At 48.1% G+C, this 13896-nt stretch overlaps 1 protein-coding gene across 5 annotated transcripts in view; it reads left to right on the forward strand.

The window, feature by feature from the left end:
* Galnt10 (polypeptide N-acetylgalactosaminyltransferase 10) overlaps nucleotides 1-13896 on the forward strand; it is a 215344-nt gene that overhangs the window by 144879 nt on the left and 56569 nt on the right. The window lies entirely within an intron of this gene.

The following is a 13896-nucleotide window of genomic DNA, read 5'->3' on the forward strand; positions in this document are numbered from 1 at the left end:
GTATTTCTTGATTAGTGCAGTCATGTATCTGCTCATCTGAAAATTCAGCTAATCGCCAGCACACGACCTGAGCGCACACTTTCAGCCATCTCTCAGGCATTTTCTCTTGGGACAACCTCTAGGCTCGTATCTCAGTGTGCTGCGTCTAATTCCCAAAGCCCCTTGGCAGCCCAAGGAACCAAATCTTATGCCCACCGGGTTCCCTAAGGATATTGCTTCTTTTATAACAGTGTAAAGTCTCACTTGTACAAGTTTTCTTTTTTTATTTTTTGTAATTTGAATCTAAAGTTTGTTGGGCACTGGATCTTTGAGTTCTTAGAACCCAAGATTGGGTGACCATGAGCCAGTGTTAACCTTTCTGTGCCGCAGTGAGCAAACCTGGCTGCTTCCCGAGGGAACTATGCAGACTAACTGAGGTACAGCACGGCGAGGGCTTAGCACAGTGCCTGACTCAGGGTGGCCTTCACCGTGATACGCAGCATTCCGTGACGGAAGTCCTCATGATCATTGCACTTTTGAGCTGCACCTCAAAGACTCTCATTCCTACTACTAAGAATACTACCACTGCCCCCGTTATCAACTGCATGTGTGCTCAGAACTGTTGAGTGACAATCTCACGGAATAAAGATTGGCACTGTCATTACTGACATTACTGACGGTGTAACTGAGGATTAGAAAGATCCCACCTAGGACAGAAAGTGAAGGATGGCACAGGTCCAAACCAAGTTTATCTGGGTCTAGAGTCATACACTAGGAGGTGCTACATCCTTTGTGATACAGGGGTACCCTCTAAGGATTTCATGCCATGTAGTCACCTCACTTATCTTCATAGATCACCCATTCACTCTAGGTACTTTGACTTTGAAAATCGGGCCAGGTTAAGGCAGACAAAATACCCACCTATCAGGAGGAAGAATGAAAAAAATAGGATTTTTTTCTGCCAGAATCCCCACTGCCGATTTGCTGGGATATTTTCCCCCTCTAAAGCGCAGTGATTGCCTTTCCCTTCAACCTTGATGCCACCGGAAAATCTTAAATTATTCAAGACATTGAAGCTTTATTATCTGCTAGAAGACTGTAATGTAATTGCGAGGTATCATTTAAAGAGCTGTCTGTCTGTGCGAACCATCTTATTCTGAATCCCTGCTCCTGCATAGAATGGGAAGATATATATTTATTTATCAGTGTGCTTTGTAACTGCCTTAGATCAACCCACCCTATTATTCTCCCTCCACAGCCTGGCCCCAGAATAAATGCCTGCTGATGCAGAGAGCATTGAAATCGTTTCTGCATCATCCATCACTTGTTTTTCTTCTGTCATCTGCATCTTGATAGAGAGCCTTGTACTTGGAGATTTCACTTTGATTATAGCCTTTGGTCATGCTTGGCTATCTGTAATGCCATCTTAGATAGTAATTGCCCACTTTGCCCTTTCAAAAATTACATCACCCCCAAGTCATACCATGTTGGTTGTAAAAGTGTAAATGCCAATTCTTGTTTCATTCTTCTTTTGACATCTGTTTCTGTGCAGAGAAGTACCTCTTCCCAGTGTTTGTCATCAGTGATAAGAGAAACTTCTATGTTTCTCTGGGAATGCATCTCTGGGAAGATGCATTACATTTTCCTCCATAAACGCCCCATTAGCTCAGAGGCATCATGAAAAACAAAGTTCACTGAGTGACTTTTGCAGGTATTGGTATAAAAACAAGCAGACAGGCTTTGATTCCAGCCCTGCCAGTCAATGGCTTGGTACCCTGGAGCAAGTGACATCACCTCTGTGTGCTTCAGCGTCTACATCCGTAAAGGATGCGTGACTGCTAAGACCCTGCCAGGCTCTAAGTCCTGGAACCCTAACAGTACATCCCCCTTCCAGAGTTAAAGTTGTAACTTGATGCATTATGCTCGTCTTAATGAGAATTTCCAAGGCTGGAAAGTATTTGTCCTGGCACAGAATGATCAATATGTGTTTTTATCAGCCCCAAACAGGAATGTATGGTGTTTTGTTGTTGTTGTTGTTTGTTTTTTCCTTTCTAAGTCTTGACTTTTGGAAGATTTTTGCCTTTGTTTTTCTTTCGTGGTGCCGGGATCGAATTCAGGGCCTCACACATGACATAGCACTGTCCCACTGAGCCGCCTCACCCGCCCATGGTCTACTTCCTGTTACCTCCCAGATGAGCCAACTTTTTCCCTTTTTAATTTGCTATTTCAAATCAGCAGCAATAAGGGATCTGTTATGAACATCTGCAGGTTTTTATCTAAGAGAGAGAGTGCATAGATCCCAAGGCTCTCACCTGTGGTTAACCACGAAAGTCACGGTGAGCAACCCCGCAGATGGTGAAGTCTTTGATTCTAAGAGGAAATAATTGGGGCGGCGTCCTGGAGGAGATATCGCTGCCTCAGGAAGGAGGTTCCTTGGGAAAGGGAACAGTATAAGCTTGAGCACAGAGGCAGGATGGTCCGTTACCTACCAGTGGGAGGCTGTATCTCTCCAGTTACTGACTTCTGTCCCCTCTATGGAGCTTTCCCAATCCCAAAGGGGACCTTTAATCTAATGGAGGAGTCCACGTAGGAGATGCAGTCTATTCTGAAAGAACCTTTCCCCACATTTGCATTTGGACCCTTAACTACTCCTCACTTCCATGTCGAGGTCTATGGATCAATGTGGGCAGTATTAGAAATCACAGCTTATACCAATAAGCCAAGATCTCCGCTCACAACGGTTATCAGTGATAGAGGAGCCATAAGCCACAGTCCCCCCAGAATTTCCTAGAGCTCTCCTGTGCAGCACAGTGCCCCCAGGCACAGGTGGCTGATTTACATTTAAATAAATTAAAATTCAGTGAAAGTCAGTCAAAGTGAGCCATGTGTCATGTGCTCATAGCCAGACATAACTGTAACCAAGGCAGCACAGAGGAAGAAGAGCATCATGGGAAATTCTGAACAGCCTTACCCTCGTGAGACCAGCCCAGTCCATGGGGAGCAGCAGCTAGCACTGGGGTGCGGATGTCAGGATTCAGCCTGGTCTTTCCTATGACTGCTCCAGTGCAAGAGGCTGAGTCCACAGCCCAGGGCTCAAAGGCCCAGTGCAACCAGCCTGGAAAATAATGTTATTCTGACTCTGCTGATGAGACTGAGAATCGACAGGCCGGCTCAGCAGTCTATATCAAAACTCCTTACACGTGAGCATGGCCTTTCATCTAGCGCTTCCATCCCCTGAAATGTAACGAAGACAGCAATCAGAGATAAGCCAGTCGATGTATGTACATGGGTCATCACCATGCTGCTGTTTATAATAGCAAAAGTCAATAGAAACAGCCAGCAGTGTGCTGGTAAAAGTTAACCAGCCACCGGCTGCAGTGAACATGGAGAGCCTGATTACAGCGTTTGCTGGTTTCTGTGGAAACACACACCGTAGCCGATTCCAAACCACCAGTGGAACAGAGCTAGGGAGAGATGTTCATAGTTGCCTCTCATGACACCCCGCACACTGGTAGCAAATGGCCTGAATGAAAAGGGGAATCTAGTTAAATAAATCATGACAAATAAATGGTGTAGAGGTGCTAAGCATCACTGTGAGCCAATAGCTCTCGGCCTCGAGTATCAGAATCACAGGCAGTCTGGCTAAAACCTAGTTTTCTGGGCCAGTTAGAGTTTCTGATTTCCTCCTTCAAGGTCTAGATGAAAATTTGCATTTCTAACAGCTTCCTTGGAAACACGAACCCTGCTGGCCCCGAGGTTATTGCGGTAGACTATTTGATGACATGATTGTTAGCAAGAAGATCCCACTTCAGGAGGGTGTGCGGATGCCTAAAAATAAAGAAAACTACATGAATGCAGCCCTTGCACCATGACAAGCACTGTGCTGAGTATTTGCTTATCTGCTTTAGCCCTGTCTGTTCATTGAGGATGGAATGCTGTCACCCTCATTTTACATAGGAGGAAACCTATGTAGGGGTAGCCTATGTAAGGTAAAGGGTAGGGGCTTGAATTGGCAGCTGGCCTCAGGGCCCGCCCTCAAGCTTCCCTGCTGGGCCACTTTCTGTCCACTCACCAGTGACTCAGTGGTTAGCCAGGGTTCCTGAAATACACAGTTTAAAGGAGGAAAGGTTTCTTGTGGCTCATGGTTTCAGCAGTTTCTGTCCATGGCTGGCTTGCTCCTAACAAAAACATCCTGCTGGACTAATGTGGCAGAGGAAAGCTGCTCACTTGGTGGCAGCCTAGGGCAGAAAGCAGGGGAGGGACCTGGCAGGAAGGGGCAGGGAGAAGAATACCCCCTTCCTTCCCGGTCATGCCTCCAGCGACCTGCTGCCTCCAGCTAGGCTTTGATTCCTAACAGCACATTCCTCCGCCAAGAGCCCATCAGTGGATTAATCCACCAGGGAGTTTAGCACCCTCATGAGTCAGTCACCTTCCCAAAGCCCGTCTCTGTACACAAGAACTTTTTTTAATTTTAAACATTTTATTAGATTTTCGATTTCTAAATGGTAGTATTTACATGAGATTATAAAGTTATTATGGAATAAAACTAAATAACTCTAAATAGAACAAAGAATTGTGAAAGGAAAACATTTTCAAGACCCTAACATAGTACTACATTTTCTTCTCATTATAATGAAAAATTAATTTTTCTTCAATGTCTTTATAAATCATAAAATGAAATGTACTTCAAAAGTTCTGATTTTCAACAATAGAATACATTTTAGTGAAATAAATTATATAGTTTAAATGAATACCCATAATATATGATTTTGAAAATAATAAAGAGCTTCAGCAAAAAGCAAAGTCAAATAGTTGTCTTAGGTAAAACATACTATTCTCAAATGCTTACTTAGAAATCCTTCCACAGGGCTGGGGATTTAGCTCAGCGGCATAAGCACCTGCCTTGCAAGCAGGCGGTCGTGAGTTCAATCCCCGGTACCGATAAAAATGAAAAAGACAAAAAACAAACAAACAAACAAAAAAAAGAAATCCTTCCACATTTTAAGTTGCATTTGAATTTTATTTTATTTTTTAAATTTTAAAGAGATTACGACAAAAAAGGACATAACAAAGCAGATCAGAACAGAACAATGTAAGCAACACAGTATTTCACCACAAGACAACCCATAATTAACAATAACTACCATAATGTCTCTTTCTTTGAAATAGTTGAGCCTAACTTCATATATAATAGTATCAAACATAAAAAAACTAGTATAAAACCATTCAAGAGAATGAAAGTATTACACGGCATTCAGAACCAAGTAACAGCGAACAAACAGTGGCTACTATATTATCTCATTTTCCGTAAAGCGGCATTTTGTTTTCTTTAGTGAGACAAGCCTCACTTTGTAGTGCAGGAGGCTGGTCTTGAGCCCACTGGGTAGCCCACGCTGCCCTTGAATTTACAGGAATCCTCCTGTGTCAGCCTCCCAAGTGCTGGGCTCTGGATGTGAGGGCCATCTGGGCTTGACGTCTGTTACCCCATTGACCATCAGGGTTGATGCAACTGATCTGCCTGGCTCGGCAAGTGTCTCCTCCCTCCCTTGGTGCTCCATGTGCATCCCTCCCGAAGCTGCATGCTTGGTGGCAGAGGATGACCACCCCCATTAGAGGAGGACCATTCTTTGGTCAAGGGTATACTAGTACTGCTAGGACCTCCAAACAAGCTCCCAAGTTCTGGGCTTACAGGCAATCTCCACCATACCCAGCTTTGGGGGGATATTTTTTATCCAAATCATAAGAACCCCGAAAAAAGACCAGCTACTCATTGTTATTTCTAGGTGGTAAAGTCACAGATTTCTGTTTCCCTACGTGCTTTTATGTGTTTTCCAATTTTTCAACAATTGTCGTCACGGTTTGCAAGGAAATTGATTTAATAGAGCACATGTCATTTATAGGATTGTTTTACAATATTCACTCAGAAAGTCAAAAGCAGAAGAGTACAGAAGATCTGCCTATACACTAGCGACCCAGAGAATATACCTGAGGGACTAGATCCCATGGCAGTGTCCTCCATGAGTCTAGCTGGAGGCTAGAGCCCTTGACAGTGTCTCGTGCAGTCTGTATCAATGATCTGCACAGGGAAGGCCCAAAGGTCAGTGGTGGAAGCTACAAAGTCTGCACCAGCAGGACAAAGGATCTGTTCCAGCAGGCTGAGGGATCTGCACGGAGCCAGGAGGCGATGCTCAAAGTAAAGACCCTCTAGAGCTCCTGAGAACCGCAGCCATGTACTGTGACAGCAAAGACCTGAGCTCCTCCAAAGATAAGAACAGCTGGATGCACAGCAGGAAAACCAGTGCCACAGGTTTTCCAGAAGAATCAACAGCACCAACCCCCAGGGGGGTCTTCCCCACCCAGTACTGCGCTGATTCAGTTCAGCTGGTTGTTGACCATCAGTTAATCCACCCAAATGCAATATCTTTATAATCAGAAAAAGCATGTAACATCGTGAATGTAACTAGGAAAGGCCATTTCCCCTGGGTTTGCTGTCTGTACACCTTGTCCTTGACATTCTGTGGTTTGGGTGACCTGCACTTCTCTGAACACAGCCCAGAGTGGCTGTCTTTGGCCACTGGCATCTATTCACCACTCTAGAGGTCACCCAGTGTCCACTGCATGAAACCTGCCTGGTTCCCATAGCAATCTCACAAGCTAGGTCAGCTTCCATGTAGGTGGAGGCGCCTTGAACTGTGACTCTTCATTTCCTGGCTTCTATTCCTGGTGTTATTCAGCAGCTGACATTTATTGATCCGTACCTTGCGCTAGGAATTTTACTTATGTCACTGCATTTTAACTTCACAACGACACCAAAGGGGAGATGTCATATCACCTTTTCTTAGAGATGAAAAAACATGACTCAGGGGCCATGTGCTGTGCACAAGGGTACAGAACTAGTTTTAGGATTCCAGGGTCAGTGTGGAGAATTTAAGAGATACACACTGCGTAATTATTCACCAAGTCCCTGAATTGCTGACCTGGGCCACAGCGGCTGATCTCAGGTGGGCTTACAAGGTTGGACTCACTGTGCCATCCAGGCTCGAAGGGGCTTCACGCACCCTGAACTCAGTATGTGTGAGCACTCTGGTGGGAACAGATCTGAGTGTTGTCTCCTTCCCCTGGGGGCACAGAGCTGTCCAGGCAGTGTGAGTTTTCACCAGCTGAATCTGGCCTGGGACGGAGCGTCTCAGGGTACCAGGCTCAGCTCTGATGGTACTCACTCCCCAGGAACCTTCGCCCCAGCCCTGTGAAGTGGGGGATGGTTATCCCCATTTCGTCCATGAACACCCAGCCACTGGGCGTGGTTAGGTGATTTGCCTGAGATGCAAAGTGAAGAAGCAGGAGCTGGGCGTTCCCAGGGGTCCTACCGCTACTTTTCATCGGCTCCCTGCTCCCTTCCCTCGACCCCCAGGCCTTGGACCTGCTCCGTGGGCAGCCACGTGCCTGTTTCAATTACACTTATTCATGTAGATACTCGTGTAGTGGCGCATGATACTGGGGCACCTTTTCAACAGTTAGTGTTAACTAGGCACAGCCCACATCCAGTGGCACCAGTGCTGGCAGGCGTGCAGATGGGACTGCCCAGATTAAGAAGGGAGAGTTCTGCAGAGTGTCCACACGGGTACTGGGTGACGCAGCTGCTTAGGAAATGTTATTCACTGTTTTGGCTTCTGATGCCCTTGATCTCTGCATGCCTTTCCTCGGGCTGTGGTGATCACAGAAAAGAGATCTCGCAGGGTTTCCAGCTCAGGTTGGAATGTCTCCAGATGAAGCTCTGTGCCGTCTGAAGGTAGCACTTGGACCCGAAGGTCCTCCCCTGCTCTGACCCCCTTCTCCTCCTCTCTGCCTGGGCCCAGGAGTGTTTGGAGCTCTCGGTAGGAATGAGGGCTGCAGGCTGACTCAACAGGTGTTCTTGCAAAAAACAATTTTTTTAATGCGAAACACGTGACTTTGACCCAGGCATTGCTTCTTTTTCTCTGGTGTTCGTTACGATTTCCTTCCCCAGGACCAGTGGAGGCCAAGGCATTTTAGTTTCTTTATTTTGGGGTGATGGTGATTGTGGTGGAAAGAGTGAAGCAGCACTTATGAGTAAAAGCAGCGCCTGGCACCACCACCCCAGTGCCTTTCAGTATGATCGCAGCATGTTCGATTTTATTATTGAGCAAACCACTGGCCAGAGTTCTCACAGGGGAATGAAGAAGCAGAGAAAACTCTATACACTTCTCGGCATCCCACCTCCCTTAGGGAGCTGGTCCACGAAGTCCTCGGCCGGCTGGAAGGGATGGACAGCATCCCTTGGGCACATTTAATGGAGGGAGGAGCAGATCATTGAGGTCTGTGCTTTTCTCTACGTCCAGAAGTCCCCACAGAGCCCCAGCTCCACACCAGGCTTTCAGTGAGACTTTAGGGGTACCTTGATAAACAAGACATGGGTCCTGCTGCATTCGTAGTGAAGAGACAAGCCAGCTGTGAGAAGTTAGCAACCGGCAGTGACTGGACTCAAAGGCAAGTGTGGCCAGCAGTGCTTGGCAGGTGGGCATGGTCAGCCAGGGTTGCTGCTGGTCACAGGAGGGAAGCAGAGGAGGTTTTACTCTGGTCTTTGTCTCCTCTCATGCAGCCACTGATCAGAGATGAGAGTAATTTGATGGGCCTGTCATTGGACCTTGGTAGCCCCTCAAACATGGAGATCCCCTGCCCCACTCGGAAGTGTGGTGTTGAAGGGCACTGTGCCATCCGGGTTTCCTCGTGATGTAATGCAGGTGGGATACCTGCTGATGGGGGGAGCAGGCATGGAGAAGAGACCCTTGAGGACATGAGAGAAGGCACGCTGGCTTTGTATCTAAGATATCCCTAAAATGATGACCCTTGCACGTTTGTGGTGCCCCATTGCTCTCCTGGGAGAGAAAGTGATGGCATTACAGCTTTCAGGGCTCTGGGGCTGGAAACGGTGCATAACCTGGGGTGTATTTCTGTGACCCCATGACTTCAAGGACATCATCCCTCCTGTGCTGTAGTCTCAGCTCCGGGTCCATCTGATAGCCTGGGGGCTGTTTTTGCTTATCTTATTCGTTCCTCCCCAACTAGGTTGTAGTTTTTAGGGGACAGCACTAAACTGTGACATCGCTCTAACAGGGCGCTCCTTAGCACTCTGTAGGGCTGGGGTGGGCAAAATGAGGACAGGCCCTGGCTCAGGACAGGGTCAGATGGCTGCACTCACAGGCTAAGGCCTGCCACTGCCAGGGGAGCAGGCATAGAGCCCCGCAACGTGTCCAGCCTCACCCCCGCCCCACTCCGCCTCTTCCCTCCTCACACTTCTGTGCAGCTCTCCCGCATCAAGGCCCAGGGTCAGCAGCCCTCTGGTCTGTGGAGGCAGCTGTCACACTCCAGCCCTAATTGGTCCTTTCCTTGGGGTCCGAGCTCGAATGCTGAGCCTGCCATGTTGAGCCCTCATTACTTGTACTCTCTGGCACCTACCCATCCAGCTACTGAGAGAACAGTTCACGGACAAGAGGCCAAGCATGGTAGGAGTAGACCTACCTTGAAAGCCAAGTGACGTGAGCATTTGATGATGATGATGGTGGTGGTGATGATGATGATGTGTGTGTGTTTGAGCTAGTGAATGCTATTGTCTATCAAGAAGGCAATGAATTTCTAGTACCCTAGCTTTTTTCTTTTTTAACCAAGAATCTCCTGTATTAACAGTGGCAAAACTATGGCACGCGTGCCACAGCAGACTGTGTGTATCTTCAAAAGCTTTAAAGGTTCGCCATCCTTGACACATTCCCTGATTACTCCTCCCAGTGGTATTTTGCCCCCATTTCACAGATGAGGCCACTGAAATGCCAAGAGTAAATGCAATGACAAGCAGAAATACCCAAAATGATTAGAGGCAGATTTATTTCCATCGAAGAGCACTGCTCAGGATCCTTCCCAGAATATCAGGCTCTGATCTCTGATGGTCTAGGGCTTTTATAGGACGCACAAGCAGGGGGTACAAGGGTGAGACAGAGCAGCCTGGCCGTTCTTCCGATGAGCTAGCAGGGTGCGACCATCAGCTGCAAGGGTGGATTAATGGCCATCAGTTTGTGAAGCTTGGTACAGCGGTACGGTCAGGCATCCTGCATGTTCGGTTACGCTCTCGTGGTTACGGGGGTCAAGAGAGTAATTGCAAAGCCATGAAGCAGTTACAGAGTTAGACGGTTTCAAAAGAACAAAATTGTTAAAAAGAACGATTTCTCTTACACAGTTTTTCCCTTTGTAAGACGTACCCCACACCACAGTTTCCAGGCCCTGTCCCTTGTTTCTGCCCTCCCTGCAGTCTTCAGGCGAAGGCTGCTGCACAGCCGTGACCCCTCCGCAGACTCAAGGAAATCGAAACCCAGAAAGGACAAACGAGTGGCAAAGGGGGGTCACAGCGAGGTGAAGGCAACATTCCCTGAGGCCCAAAGGCGCCATCCACACCCGGACCAGCGCCCCTCTCCTCTTCCCGGTCACCTGGTCCTGCTCTCTGCCAGGCCTTCATTTCCTGAAAGCATTTCCTTCATTTCAACTCTGTTCTGGGGCTGAAAGCAGAAATGGATTCTGAAGTTGAATTCATGTCATCTTCCAGTGGAACCATAAAGGCGTCTCCAGCTAAAGAGATTAGACCTGCATTTACAGACCTGGGCCCGCATCAGCCACTCCCTGTGTCCCTGCTGGAGACCCCGCACCACACACGTCTCTGGGATGCTGCCAGGGTTCATTCTGCCCATGCTCCTGCCTCTCTTTTCACGTGTCTCCGTCTGCACGGGAGAGAAGGTGGAGCCACTTGAAAGTGGCTGCTTATTTTGAGGGGCACAAGGAGGCAGGGAGGGCAGGGACTCCATGCAGCTCAGGGTTGGAGCAACAGAGGCTCAGCAAGAGGAATCCGAGGCGTGAGCTGAGCTGAGAGGAGAAGACCCTGCCCTCCCTGGACCTTCATCCTACCATCTGCCAGCCGAGCAGAGGCCACATCTGTGCTTCCCTGGCACTTTTTGTTTTTAAGTAGTAGAAGGTTTTTCAGAAAGTGCTCTTACCTAAGAGCTGGATGTAGAAGAGAATTTAAAGAGCAGTTTCTCCTCTGAAGGTGAGGCCGGAAGACCCTGAGAGAAACTGGGCCACTCCCTAAGGCCTCAGATCACTACAGGGAGTGCGGAGCACAAGCTGGGACCTCTAGCATCTCTTGGGTGTCTCCTGGGCTCCTTAGGGAGGAAAAGCCGGTGGGACAGGATGTTCCGATAAAGAGACACTGCAGGGGCTGACCCAACAGGACCTCGGATGGGAGGGACCACTGGATCCCCTAGACCAGTGTTCTCCAGTGAGGGCTCAGTGGACCAGGAGACAGGCAGGGCTCTGTTTCCCTTCCTCTTTGATTTTTAGTCTCAAGCTGTTTTACTATCAAGATGCTTCTCCTTACAGTGAAGATTCACAATTAAAGCCTCGGTTTCTATGCCAATAGCTTCATTAGTATTTCTTAGATAAATCCCTGGGTATGTCTATGAGAGGCCATTTTTTTTAAAGGAAACTGTTATTACCCAAATTTGGGAAGCATTAGCTTAAACCAATGTTTGCCGAGTAGGCACATTTTGATAGGGAAGAAGGTTTAGTAGAAGAGCAGCCTGAAAAGCCCAGGGTGCAGATGTGCACCCTGGTATAAACATCTGGGCTCGCTCCTGTGAAACAGCAATGCCATACAAAGCATCTGTGGCCGTTATATAACTTTTGTGTGTGAGTGTACTTTATATATATATCCTGCAGCATTATTAGTGGTCTGGATGGTGAAATTACAGGTGGTTTTTATTGTCTTCTTTTTTCTTAGCCATTAAACTCTTTTGGTCTTAGAGAACTCTGACGAATTACCCTTCCTTTGTCCTTGATTGTAAACTTCTGGCTTTGAAGAGTTTTATGTTCTTTTCAAGGTGCTGTATATAGCTCTCCAGACTTCCTTATTCTGTCTTCAAAAATGATTTTTGAATTCTGATTGAATTGCCAGTGTTTGGAAGTGGGGGGAATTCCCATAAAAACCCTGATTGTCCTGACCCTCTTTGAGCCCCCCTGGCCCCCACATCAGGTCTGCAGGTACCTTCTGGCCCATTTCCCACTTGTTTGCAAGCTGTCCCACCCTGGGAGCCCCTTCAACCTGGACGCTACTCCGAATCCCCTAGGAGCTGCTCCTCCTGGGAGCCGAGGTCAGGATTTGACTACCACATGGCCTAGGAATGCTTCAGACGCCTTTGTGGACAGGGTGTAAGGAAGATACAGGGTGGTGAGAGAAGGCTTTGACGCTGCAGATTGGCACAGCACTTGGCATAAGATGGATGGGGGAACCCGGAGTAGCCCCGAGGGAGGCTCTGGGACCCCATCTTCTGTAATTCCTGGATATTAGATGGAACACATTGGTGGAGTATGGGTACCTCTCCAGCGAAATTCACCTCTCTGCAAAGGCCATGCAATTTCCTCCCTGTAGCTTGTGGGAGCCTGGGAGAGAATTGTACGTAGGGAATTTGGGGCGGAGGGCTGTGTCTCACCTTGAGTGAGTATAGGAAATGGAATTCACAGCATCGTGCATGGTGGTGGTGATAGGGTGTCTCCAGGGAATACAAATCGGGAAGCTTGAGTCTCTTGGGGACTTCAGCACTGATGCCATTCTTCCTGGCTTGGAGGAAATAATTTCAGCAGCAGCAGCTGAAAAGAATTGATGTGTAGTCTGTCTCAGTCCCTGGGCACTGAGCAGTCTGCACGCACTGTCTCATTTTATCCCAACACTGGCAAATGGCACTATACTCATCACCCCCACTCCTCAGATGAGGATGCTAAGGCCCACAGAGGCCGGAGTCTGGAGATGCAGTGTGGAGAGACGGCGAGGGTGCCAGCCGAGTCTGCCTGGCCTGAAGCCTGCTCTCCAGTGCTGTGCCAAGCTCCACTCCACCTGTGTGTTCTCATTCCCATCCTAATGACGATGCCCCCACTCACTGCTTCTCCATGCGCATCCTGCCTGCCAAGCAGAATTCCTGTCCCTGTGTACAGACAGGACACGGAGACTAGGTGGGGAGCATGGTCTTGGGGTTCCTCCTCATCCTGCTTTCCACCTGGCAACAATGCCAGGCTCTTCCAGACTGTCACTGTCCTTCAGAATGTGTTTCCACAAACCTCTCCCTCGCTGAGTGCATTTGTCAGAGTTTTGTGTGGGTTTTTTTTTTTTTTTTTCCGGCTTTCTGCCTGTGTTTATGTGAGCCTCACCACAAGAGCCTTATTAATCGCTCGGAGTTGAAGGTTACCAAGAAAAATATGCCAGAGTGTGACAGGCCATTAGTATCTGTGTTGTAAGGAAACCAGTAATCATCTTAATTGGTGCGTGCTTTGCAGCAGAGCGGGGCTCTCTTCTGAATGGCTGTCTCCTCCTTCCTATACCATTAACACCATGCAACGTGCACCTTCCTTCCTCTGCTATCCAGACATGGCTTCTATCCCAGAACTGCATCTCACCCCCTGGGTATTCTGGGCCATCGTAATTGGACAAACCCTCTTTGCTCAGACCAGCTGGGCAAGGGGCATTTGCCTGTAGCAGAGGTTTATGAGCTCAGTGGAGCTGTCCCGCCCCTCTGGCTTGGGACACCCAGACACTAATCACCCAGTCCAGTGGCTTGGGTGGTGAGCAGATGGACCTCCTAAAACACGGGTAGCCCCGGAGGCCCAGAGGAGAGAGAGATCTGCCTACTCAGACCACTTCTGGACCATTCGCTGTCACCAAACTTAATGGGCTGTGCTTCTTTCTCTTGTTTCTTTAAACATTTACTTTCCTTTAAAAGAATTTTCCAGTTCTCTTTTCTCCACCCCCATCAGATATGGCAGTGGGGAACAGGTCATGTCCTGCTCTTTCAGAGAGGCTGTGATTTCCTG

The sequence above is a fragment of the Cavia porcellus genome, unplaced genomic scaffold, assembly GCF_034190915.1.
Source record: "Cavia porcellus strain 051 isolate PalLab524CR breed Dunkin Hartley unplaced genomic scaffold, mCavPor4.1 scaffold_19, whole genome shotgun sequence".
Classification (NCBI taxonomy): Eukaryota; Metazoa; Chordata; class Mammalia; order Rodentia; family Caviidae; genus Cavia; species Cavia porcellus.